The 12,420-nt window shown below is 47.8% G+C and overlaps 1 protein-coding gene and 1 long non-coding RNA gene across 2 annotated transcripts in view; one reads left to right on the top strand and one right to left on the bottom strand.

Annotated features, from left to right (window-relative positions):
• The first annotated feature begins 1,428 nt into the window (after nucleotides 1-1,428).
• LOC307208338 lies at nucleotides 1,429-7,401 on the top strand. Its single transcript, XR_013835107.1, has 2 exons — nucleotides 1,429-4,367; nucleotides 4,742-7,401. It is a non-coding gene; the product is annotated as an uncharacterized lncRNA (long non-coding RNA).
• The window catches only part of FOXO4 (forkhead box O4), a 27,603-nt gene continuing 21,793 nt past the window's right edge, over nucleotides 6,611-12,420 (bottom strand). The window contains exon 3 of the mRNA XM_079962809.1: nucleotides 6,611-8,610. The gene's annotated coding sequence lies outside the window, so the exon portion shown is untranslated. The remainder of the gene's footprint in view (nucleotides 8,611-12,420) is intronic.

Raw genomic sequence — 12,420 nt, 5'->3', positions numbered from 1 at the left:
CCAATCTGGCAAGTGGCAAGGTTCCTTGTGCAGAACTCATTTGTGCCACCAATCCCCACAAAAAGGCAAGGCTAAAGTTGCTGCTCATCAGCTTATCTGGGCCTGGAACCAGTTTACAAGACCAAGGTTTGGCCGCAGAGCATGTGAAAAGATTGTTTCTCTGTAGGTACAGAGTGCTATAGATAGCTCCTACTTGTTCCTGAGACCAAGGGCTTGAAAGAGGTTCCTTTCTTGGCTGCAGATTTTCAGACAGCCTTGAGGGATGCTGCATCAAGCACAAGAAAGGATCTTTTATTGAAACTTCACCATGGTTCTTTTAATAAAGCTGAAGGAGCTGCTGCTGTTTTGATAAAGATCAGAAGTTGCAAAAAATGTTGCAGCCCTAAGTCTCTGCTAATAGGACTTGCACACCTGCATAACTGGGCAGTAGGCTTATTTTTATGAAAGCGCTTCCTGTGACAAAGCACTATCTTAAGAAGCAATTTCTCTTTTAGAAGGAAAGCATACCTATTGTTTTCAAAGCACTTTTACTGGTGTGCAGATTTAGTTTGCTGATTAATTAACCTGCTTTGGAAGTGAGTTGATTTAAATAAATTGTAATGAGGTTGCAGTCCAAGTTTTATTAAAAACATAGGCTTGCAAATGTTGCTTTGGTATGGGCAAAGATCTTGGGGTGAAGGAGAGGATGGCACAGCTTAAAGGAGGAAGCTATATACTAAATGCTTAGCATGGAATCTGAACCCACTTAACAGGAAACTTTCCACAGTGCTTCTAGGTGGTATTTAGGTTCAGACAGCAGCAGCAGCAGCAGCAGACGTCTCATGGAAAGGGCACACAATTATCTGGCTGCCCTTAAGACCCATTTGAACTTTCAGCATAGCTGCTAAGGGCAAGGTGTCACGCAACTGACTTCAATGACACAATGGGAATGAAGCAATAATGCAGCTCCAGAGGCAAACAAGGCTTGAAATCAAAAGCTGTACGAGCTACAGCTCTGCCAAAATGTGCTACCACTTAACCTCAAGCAGAGATGGGCTACTGCTTAAGCAGCCAAAGCACTAACTATAACAGAATGTACCAGTGCTCACATAAGTGAAAACATGTCCCTGGCCAGCCAGATGGAGAATGTCCTGCGTATTGTGTTTGGGTGGGAGTTGAAATCTCTCCTGGAATTCTTGACCACCAGGTGGCACCGCATCTCCAATAACTGCTGATTTGTTGGAAGCAGTGAAGATCTGGGCTGCTGCTGCTGCTGCTGCTGCTGCTTGCCACCACCAATCATGGAACTTTTGAGGAGAGAAAAACCTTATTCTCATCCAAGCACAGAGAACATAGCATGCTTCTTTATACCATGTCGGACTATTTATCCATCTAGCTTAGGACCTAACCCTTTTAACTAGAAATGACAGACAGGGTTGCCATCTCATGTGCAAAAGGGGCCTTTCCTTGTATTTAACCAAGGATAGAATCACAGAACTGTAGGATTGGAAGTGATTCCAAGGGTCACCTGGTCCAGCCCCCTGCAATGCAGGAATCACATCCCTGACAGATGGCCATCCAACCTGCTTAAAAGCCTCCAGTGGAGAACCCACCATCTTCTTCTGAGGTAGTCCGTTCCAATATGGAACAGCTCTTACCATCGGAAAGTTCTTCCTAACATTTAGTCAGAATCTCCTTTCTTGCAGTTTGGTTTGGGTCATATGTTCTGGAGCAGCAAAAAACAAGCTTTCTCAGTCTTCCATGTGACAGCCCTTAATTGATATTTGAAGACAGCTATCATATCACTTCTCAGACTTCTCTTCTCTAGGCTAAACATACCCAACATCCTCAACCATTCCTCATAAATTTTGATTTCCAGACCCTTTATCATCTTGGTCACCTTCCTCTGCTCATGTTCCAGCTTGTCAGTGTCCTTAAAATGTAGAGCCCAGAACTGGAGACAGTATTCCAGGTGTGGTTTGATCAAGGCAGAAGAGATTGGAACTATTACTTCTCTTGATCGGGACACTAGACTTCTCTTGATGCAACCTAGAATTGCATTGGCTTCACCCCCGCCCTGCTGCACCACACTGTTGACTCATGTTAAACTTGACGTCTACCAAGTTTAACCCCTAGATCCTTTTCACATGTGCTGCTGTCAAACCAGATGTCCTCATCCTATATTTGTGCATCTGATGATTCCTGCCTAAGTGCAGAACCCTGACTTTGTCCCCTGCTGAAATTCATGTTGGTTGGTTGTTTTGTCCAGTTCCCCAATCTGTGCAGGTCATCTTGAATCCCGATTCTATCTTCCTCTAACTCCCATCATTTCTGGGCAGCGGACAGGCTGGCTGGGGCAGATGGGAGCTGGGAGTCAAACAGCAACTAAAAAGTCACATTCCCCATCCCTTCCATCAAGCTATTCCCCCCAAACCCATCTGTCTCCTTTCCTGTGTCTAAGGCTCAGATGAAGAACCTGTGTTCCTCCAGAGGTTTCTGAGTTCCTCCCTCCCACTATCCCTGACCACTGGCAGTGCTTACAGGGGCTGGTGGAAGTTGGAGGTCAGCATCTGGTTCCCCATCCTTGACCTAAACTGCAGAGTATAAGTAAAATAAGAGAAGAATGTATGCAAACTGTTAGTATTTCCCTCCTCCCATTTTAAGGATCATCTGATCCTATTGTTTACTTTCTGTTCCGTGAGAAAGGAAGCCTGTCTGTGTGACTTCTGTCTCTGGTACTACAGTATTGTACTTTTTCTTTCTGCTCTGGCTCTGTCTTGCGACAAGACAGGATGTCTGTATGAGGGCTGCTCCTCTCATACGTGTTATGTTTGTTTGTTATGTTCTTTAATCTGTAATTGGTAGAAATAAAGTAGGTATGCCCAGATACCTCCTCACCTGTCTGCGCTGCTTTACTCTGCTACCGGGTACTCACAAGAGAGCAGCTGTGAGTCCCAGAACACCTTCCCAGGAATGCTGTGTAGCTGTTCCAGTTGCCGGAGGCGGCCATGGGGCGTGCAGGAGTATTCCATTACAAATACCCACTTTTAACTCTTTTCCCCCAGTAACATACGCAGCTCTTGGCCCCTTCCTTGGCTACACTGACACTTAACTGAGCCAAGTTTCTGTATTAGCATGACTTAGGATTATTTTTCTTTATGCAAAATGCTGAGGTTTAAAAGCAACTCAGGATACAGCATGCAACTTTGCAGGTAAGACATTGATTGGTTGACTGGAGTGATCAGACCAGTCTATAGAGTTCAAGTTTTCCACAGACCTGCATAGGCTCCATCTGGCTATGTACAGCACCAGACAGTAGGTCACAGCTGGCTCGGCTTCCTGAGGGTGGAACAGGCAAATGCAGCTACCTACCTTGACTACCACAGGGAGCAGGCGGCTGTCTTGACAGAGGCAGCAGGCAGAGGCTGCTCCCAGTCCTGCTGGTGGGAGGAAAAGAATGGAATGTGCTGGCCTACAAAGAGAAGCTCTCTGTGCTGGAATGCAGCCTGCTCCAAGGAGTCATCGGCTGTTGGCTGAACCACAGCTGCTCACTCGTTTACTCCACAAAGCAGGAGGGGAGGCTCCTCTTCCTTGTTCCTGCTTGCACCCTCCCCTTTCCCAATTTGTCAAGAGAGAAATTACAGGCAGCAGAGCGAACCAACTCTGCTGTCACACTAGCCTAAATCATGCCGATGGCACAAGGCAGTTATTTCACTGCTTTTTTAAAAAAATGAAAAGGCTTGCTGGGTAGCTTTTGGGGGCTTGCAAAATGGTTTTTCACTATACAGTGGTACCTCGGGTTACATACGCTTCAGGTTACAGACGCTACAGGTTACAGACTCCACTAACCCAGAAATATTACCTCAGGTTAAGAACTTTGCTTCAGGATGAGAACAGAAATCATGCAGCAGCAGCACGGCAGCAGCAGGAGGCCCCATTAGCTAAAGTGGTGCTTCAGGTTAAGAACAGTTTCAGGTTAAGTACGCACCTCCGGAACGAATTAAGTACTTAACCCGAGGTACCACTGTATATCCAAGGAATGGAATCACTGCTGCCAACACTTTTGGGAGCTTGGCCACTGGCAAAGTCACTCAATATGTTGATAATTCCGCCCTCCACCTTTAATAAGTGGGGTTTTCTCTCTTCCAAAAATACATCAACTGTACACTTCACTGCCCCCAGAAGTGGCTAATCTGTTGGATTTCCTTGCTGCACTTGGCTTTCAGCTCCTTCCATCTCAGAAGCAGCTCTCTCTCAGCTGCTCCTGGGTGAAGCTGGAGCTAGAGCTGGAGCAGGTCCCACCTCCTTTCCCAGGTGGAAGTGGAGAGTGCCAGATGCAACACGCACAAACTATTCCCTTGAGGAATAGGTTTAGTAACAGCTATTAGGCAGACTGCGGGACGCAGGTGGCGCTGTGGGTTAAAGCCTCAGCGCCTAGGGCTTGCCGATCGAAAGGTCGGCAGTTCGAATCCCTGCGGCGGGGTGCGCTCCCGCTGCTCGGTCCCAGCGCCTGCCAACCTAGCAGTTCGAAAGCACCTCCGGGTGCAAGTAGATAAATAGGGACCGCTTACCGGCGGGAAGGTAAACGGCGTTTCCGTGTGCGGCTCTGGCTCGCCAGATGCAGCTTTGTCACGCTGGCCACGTGACCCGGAAGCGTCTCCGGACAGCGCTGGCCCCTGGCCTCTTAAGTGAGATGGGCGCACAACCCCAGAGTCTGTCAAGACTGGCCCGTACGGGCAGGGGTACCTTTACCTTTTATTAGGCAGACTAGCAAAGAACAGAACTTCCACCATCAGAACAGACAGAGCTGGTTCTCCCTGTACAATGAGAGCACTTGGGTGGCGGCTCCTTTTGGGAGACAAGTCCTGAACTAAATAGATCTGTCCTTCGGCAGGCCAACTTATGATCCCTACTCACATAACAGAACCGTTTAATTTTTTTGCAGCTCCCACCTCCAACTTAACACCTGTGGTGAGGGGAAGACTCACTGCATGGACTGACTGGTGTGGCAAATGCAGTCCACACTGTGCTCAGACACAGTCGCTGTGCCATAACTTGCCCCAGGCTTAAGCTCTGCAACCAGCATGTGTTGAACCATGGACTTTTATCTCCAATACTAGGCCCAGACCAGCAGGCAAGATGATCGCACCCAGCACAGCAACTTTTGCCATGGGGTCAAAGCTTCTCCCATACTCAATTGGCAGACACATTCACCAGAATCCCTGTTTCCTGACTAGTTACAGGGATAGGAAGCAAGAAATGCTATGACACTGGCAGATAATAGAGATTATATTTATTTGTCACGTTTTGACCTCCAGCACATTCCACACAGTTTGGGGGGGGGATCGCTGGTAGAGACTGTATTGCTACAATTTATTTATTATTTATTTCATAAAATTTATATACCGCTTGATTGTAGAAAAAACCTCAAAGCGGGTTACAAAAGGGACAAAAGCAAAATAGAGCATTAGCATGAGGGATCACTTCCTCGGGAGAAACAGGGAAAAGCCTGTTTTGAACCAGCTTCTCCCCAAGCCATCAACTGTACCAGAGCAGTCCAAGGAGAACAGACACACAGCATGGCCCATGGAGTCCACAGGTCCGTCCTGGAAAGAGGCCAGCCGAAGGTCACCTGCTGTGTCTAGATATTACTTCTGGGGAGAAGAGGCCTCAGCAGCCCACCCTGAGAGACGCACAAATGTCCAACATGTAGCTTCCACCCTGCTGCTCCCAAATCACCAAAGGTTCCCCCGCCAACTGTTTGACAAGCTAACTTAGCATGAGCCCAAGATCATCAAAGAGGAGTGCATTCTACCACTGCACCACACTCTGTTGCCTTCATTTTTAATTATTCTGAGGCACCAAAACCAGCCCTACCTTCTTACTCAGAGTCCTCTGAAGCAACTGGGGAGGAAAAGGCAACAAGAAGCAAGGGGTTCTGGGAGGCTGCTCACAATTGCTTAATGCAGATCAGTTCATCCTTCGTGTACTTTAGATCACCAACTGACCCCTTTTTTAGTGTGAATGGCCCTAAGGCTTTGATGTAGCCCACCTTAGGCATAGAAGTGAAGCAGAGCAGTGGCGGTTCTTACACAATTAACCAACTCTAAGTTAGAGGATGTAGTTCTTCATGTTACTTATGCTTCTTCCCCGAGCCCAACCTGGCTGAGGCCTGCCATGCAAAGTGAGGCAGGGGACTTCCCTGAGCAACTCTGGCTCAGAAGCAGCTTAGTTCCTGCCACTGCGTAGCACTTGCTGCTCAACTCTGCTGGCTTCCCTCATTTTTAAAGGTAGGCTTACTACTACAGCAATGGCTGTCAGGGAACTGCTCTACATGTGTGCTGGGAGAGGACAGGAGTGCCATTCTAAGCTAGGGGAGGTGACAGGGCCTGGGCTGAACCTGCAAACACCTAGTGTGACTCGCCTGGAAGTCACAGCAGGAAACGGCAAGAGCGTGCTACCAAGGACCAGGGCTGCTGCTGCAAGCAGGGGGAGCCTGGGTACTTCCTCAAGGCATGCCTCCCTAGCTGACATATTCTGCACATGTGCTTCAGAACACACCCTTTGCCTTGTGCTAACCACAAAGGACCTTTGTTAACCTAAGGAAGGCTCTGAGGAAAGTTTTTTAGAAAGTAAGTGGCTGAAGAGAAGGCTTGTGCTGTTTGCCCTTCCTGAGAGTGCTTCAGGGGGCTGAAGCCTCACCTGCTCCCACCCGCCTACAGTAGCTCAAGTGAGACTCCAAACATATCATCCCCAGGGCAGAAAGAATAGCCTGCAAATATCGCCCCTTTCCTGAGCGGGCCCATACCAGACAGGAATCCACCCACGGTCCCCATTTCTGATACCCTTAATTCTCCCATCTATCCAAGGAGCTACCAGATCTCCTCTAGAGTTTCCCTGGTTCCTCAAGGTACTTTTCTCATAGCAATAAAGTGGTCCCCCCAACCCTCAGAATCCTAGATGTTATTTTATTTGTTCTGCCTTCCAAGCTTAACAGTGAAAGCTCACAGCAGGCAACCCACCCAAGGCCGTCACAGTTGCTCAGCAGAGGTGGGCCTGAGCCAGCCACTGCTCTGCCAGGGCTCTGCACAAAGTGGGCAAGGGCTCAAAAGGCATCCGCAGTGGCAGCTGTGACCCAGCTATTCTAAGGCTTAGAGGACCCCAACATGTCCTGCTGGCAATTCATAATTAGCTGCTGAAAAGCACAAGGTTGAAAGGACCCCTTCCCCATCCTCCCCCCAGCAGGGTAGCTGTCCCATAATCCCATCTTCACACCCATCCCTGGGCCTTGTGTGCTTTAGTGTTTTGTCTGGTATCAAAAGGTGTAAAGCTGCAAGAAAACAGGCTGCACTTTTAGCCAATAATGTCATAGGATTCTGCATTAAAATATAGACAGTTCTTCCCAACCCCGCACCAAGGTTTACAAAAGCTTCTATTTAATCTGCTGCTAGCTTTGCAGGTAATTATCTATAACGTGCAACTCCACCACCTGCCCCAGTTCCAAAGAACAAAGCTGCTTCCGTGCCCTTCTCTCCCCATTCCCATTCCCACCCCCCAGCAAATGCACCCAAGGAGTTGCCACATTGTCCTTGATGCAGTTTTGAAAAGCAACAGCTACTGCCAGTAGCGCCATCTCTGAGGGAAGGAAAGGCACTCATAATACAGAGACACAAATAATACAGTTTGAAGGCTGCCACAGAAAGCCCTGCCTTCTGCCCATGTCAGGGGGAGGAGAAGAAAAAGCAACCTCCAAAATAGTTCATCTGTAGAAAAATGCCCTTCTGGACTAGAAAAAGGGAAAATGCAGATCAGGGCTCTGGTTAAGGCCAGATATGGGTTTTCCATTTCTCAGCTGCAACACAAAACAGCCCAGAAACGAACCCAAAGAGAAGTCATTTTGGTTTCTTAGCAACAGCTTTTAGCACCTGCTTGCCTGCTTTGGGGGAGCCATTGTTTCAGGGAAGTGCTGCCCAAGAACACATAGGTGAGGGCTTCACAAGGTCAGACCGGGCCTTAACTTCCAGAAGGCACCTGTAGGCCAGGTGCACAGTCAATAATGAGTTCTACAGCTTCCCACCACCACCACCCCAAACAGGGCAACTTTACTTCCCTCAGCCTCCTCCTCCTCCACCACCACCTGCTCCCATCAGAAAAGGAACAAGGGAAGTGCTCAAGAGGGGAGGGACTTCTCAACTCAGACAGCCACATGATTCACAGACCATCTTCTCACCCCATCCACAGGGTGTCTGACTTGAGTCTGAGGGGAGGTGAGGCTGAGATCAGCTGGAGGGGTGATGCCAGCTCAATGCCCTCCCCCTTCAGACAGCTCTCTGACCTATCGCGGCCAGGCCAAAACCCCATCAATCCGGAGAATGCTTATGAAGGGCAGGAAGTGTCTTTGGCCATGGGTGGAGCACTTCCTTGGCCTCTTCTCAGGCTCCTGGATGGGGCTTGCAGGGCTTAACAGTAGGCTCAGGAAAAGATGTGGCACTTAACAGGATCTCTCTCTTCCAGTTGCCGTTTGCTTTGCCCTTGCTTCCAGCTGGTTTGCAGAACAGTAAGACGGACACCAGGTGCTCCTTGCATTCCAGACTCCTCTGGGAGTGCAATAACTCCAGGACCAGAAGAGCACTGTGGGGGGAGGGGGGAGAGAGAAGATGCTTAGTGCACTACTGCGCATGGATGTACAACAGAAAATACACACAACAGAGTAAGAAACATCCAGCCTTGAGGGAACTCCGGTTTCCAGATATTTAGTATCACTGTTCCTTGAGCACCTCCATTCCTGAAGGTCTGATTCCCAGTTTAGAGCCAAAGCCTGAATCCACAGAGGTTTGCGAGCTTCAAGACTCCCACACCAGACAAATGTAGGTTAATCTGCCCCCAACAGAGGCTCCATATTAATCCACAACTGTCAGATTGCTTCTAGCCCCAAAGCCCCAGGGATTGTGCATTGTGTAATTACTACAACCTCTTGGAAGCCCAGACTCTTTTCACCTCTTGGTTCAAGGCCTCAAATGCATCCTGTTACGTAGGCTCATTCTGCCGTCAGTATCATTTCTGCTCCAACCTCCCTGAAGTCTCCTTCTTCCATATATGCACCCTCCTGCCCATCAGCACCTTCCATCCAAAGCAACCCTTTTATCTGCACATGGCAACAGAAATCAGAGTTCAGCAGAACTCAAGGAAGGGATGAGGGATGGTGTGAGACAGAGCGACAGCTCACAGCTGCCCATCACATCTGTCATATGGCCACAAGTATCGTACACTTCTGGCTACCCTAGTTTTGGGCCAGGAGGGAGGGGGAGAGGATTAACTCATCTTCTCTGCCATGTCCTGGTCATCCTCAAAAATAAGTATGAAACAGAATCAAACATGTGAAATGGTTTGCTAGCAATACTGTCTTGAAGACCGAAGCAGGAACTAAATCTATGAAAGCAATGCTACAGAGAAGTTACTGTTCTGAGTCTACAAACAGCCTGTCAGTCACCTTACTGCCTGTGGTAGTAACTGATCCAGGTGATCAGGCAGAGAAGTATAGAAAGGGGCCCTTGCGAAATGATAGCTCACTGAATGCATGGAGTGCATTAGGCCCTGGCTCATTCCCCAGCACCTCCAGGTAAAGAATTCTCAGGCAGCACAGCTGGGAAAGAGTTCTGTCTGATCCTGGAAAACTGCAGCCATTCTGAGTAGAAAATAGTGGATTTTCTCCAATGAATCTGAAAAGACAGCTTCACAAGTTCTTTACAAAAGTTGACTCCTTTTTTATTTTAGTCCACACATGGCACACTTTTAAAGTATTTTTTATGTGCTTGTCCACAATTGGCTGACTCTTAAATAAAAGCATTTCTTAATTGGTCAGTTTCCATCTTTGCCACAGTTGGTGATGTCCAGCCTGCATGAATAATTAGGACTGCCAGACCATTGAATTTGGCCCACAAGGCCCTTTTGGGCAAATGATGCCCAGCTGGCAGTCACTTTACATGCATAGTGGAGATTTATTATCTGATCTACATCCTAAGCGCCAAGAGTGGAGATATGGGACACAGGTGGCGCTGTGGGTTAAACCACTGAGCCTAGGACTTGCCGATCAGAAGGTCGGCGGTTCGAATCCCCATGACAGGGTGAGCTCCCGTTGCTCGGTCCCTGCTCCTGCCAACCTAGCAGTTCAAAAGCACGTCAAAGTGCAAGTAGATAAATAGGTACCACTCCAGTGGGAAGGTAAACGGCGTTTCCGTACGCTGTTCTGGTTCGCCAGAAATGGCTTAGTCCTGCTGGCCACATGACCCGGAAGCTGTACGCCGGCTCCCTCAGCCAATAAAGCGAGATGAGCACTGCAACCCCAGAGTCGTCCGCGACTGTTACCTTTACCTTTATATATGTTGTAAGCCTCCCAGAGTGACTGGGGAAACTCAGCCAGATGGGTGGACCTAATGGTCAGGGGTCCCTTTACCTTTTACCTACATCCTAAGTGCCAAGAGTGGAGATAAGGGAGCTCTTGAATCTTAGCGCAAAGCATCACAGTGCAGAGATCCAATAAGGTTATCTCCAGTCTTAGGTCTGTGATGCTAAGATTGGATATAAGCCTTAGTGGCAGCTTTTTGTCACTGAAAAGCTAGCAGAAATGCTTCTCCCAATCCTAGCACTGTGGGACTACAGTACTAAGATTGGCAATAAGCCAGTGTCTGCTCCTGTGGCTGTAACTTTGAATTGTCTGATGCCATATGGCAGGTGGGTGGCCTTGGAACTCCCTGCCTACAGACATCAGGGAGCTTTTTTCCGCACCTGCTTAAAGAAGCATTTTTGTTAGGTAATGCAAGCCTACCCAGACATGCATAATGCTTTATTCTGTTTTCTTTTTATTGTTTATGTCAATGATGTTTGAATGTTTTAAATATTTGTTGCTAACAGCTTTTACTGATAACTTTATTGGTTTGCTCTTTTTCTAAATAAAACACCAAAAAAAAAGTGCTGCAGGGTGCCCACACAAAGTGGCTGCCATGGGCAGCAAAAGAGGTGCCAGCACTCTATACTGGTAAGTACTGTCACACATAAAAATGCCTGGCTAGAAGAATGGGGCCAGCAATAACTTACAAGGCATAAGGAAAATAGCCAGCAGGGAAGAACTCCATAATACCCATATATTGCCCTCCTTTTGAGGAAGAAGCAGGATTTCTTGTGCTGTACAGAGGGCATAAGCATTTTAGGAAATCCTGCTCCCAACACCTGCCATACACAATTCGGCTCAGTTTTGCCAACATGATTAGGAACTCATTCTTAGGCAAAGACTCCTGTCTTTAACCAAGGAAAGGAGAGTTTGGGGCACATTTCTACTCTATGTCAGGAGTGTGGAACCTGTGGCCCTCCAGATGTTATTGGGCTACAACTCTCATCATATCTAACCCATGGGCCATGTTGGATGGTATTGATGGGCAGTGGAATCACCATCACCTGGAGGGCCACAGGTTCCCCACAACTGCTCTACAACCTCATTGTGTCTCAGGATGGAGGACAATGCTCTGAACACAAGAAACCTGGGAGGCCAAATGCTTTGCTAGAACAGAGGCACCTTTGACACAACCATCTGGGTGCCTGTTGCTGCTGTTTATGCTGTAGCCCCAGTGACATTAAAACAGGTTTAGAGCTAGGCACAATAAACCACCATCTAACAGGTCACAACCCTGTCTAAAGACATTTGCATGAGGTGGTGGCGAAGGAAGGTGACCCCAGAAGTTGCTGGAGGGCAACACAGGAAAGGGCATCCACTGTGGCAACCCCTAAGTTGTGAAATACCCTCCTCACAGAAGTGTGTCTGGCACATTCATTATGTACTTTTTGTCAGATCCTAAATACACTCCCCACTACCCTGGCCTTTGACACCTAAGATATATATTTTAGGGCCACCTTATTCCCATGATTGTAATCCATCTGAAGTGGTTTCAATGTCATATTTTAAAATTGTTGTGACTCACCCTGGCACCTCATGGTGAAGGGTGGGTAAGAAATCCAATAAAATAATAATTTGCCCACTCTCAACCCTCCCAGAATCTGAATCACACATTTACAAAGGGACAACTTGCTTCCATAATACTGGACAAGCTTTCACTTCACAAAATCTAGGGCAAATACTTGGGGGAGAAGGGGGCCAAACACATGATTTTAAATGAATTACAGTAATGTGTTTAGTATTCATTTATTAAATTTATTTTGAAAAATATGAATAGTTGCTGTGTGGGTCCCCCTGCACTGGGGGGGGGTTAAGCCTCCCCACTGCTATGAACCTAAGAACTCCCCTCTGCTGCCTTTTTATTTTGCAGGAAAACTCTCGTTGGATCCATTCCAGGCCCCCACCCTCTAGACTAGGGGTTGTCAACCTGATCCCTACCGCCCACTAGTGGGTGTTTCAGGATTCTAGGTGGGTGGTAGGGGGTTCTATGGCAC

Source organism: Podarcis cretensis (assembly GCF_951804945.1).
Source record: "Podarcis cretensis genome assembly, chromosome: Z".
NCBI classification, from domain to species: domain Eukaryota; kingdom Metazoa; phylum Chordata; class Lepidosauria; order Squamata; family Lacertidae; genus Podarcis; species Podarcis cretensis.
The sequence above is the reverse complement of the archived record's forward strand: the minus strand, read 5'-3'. Positions and strand labels throughout refer to the sequence as shown.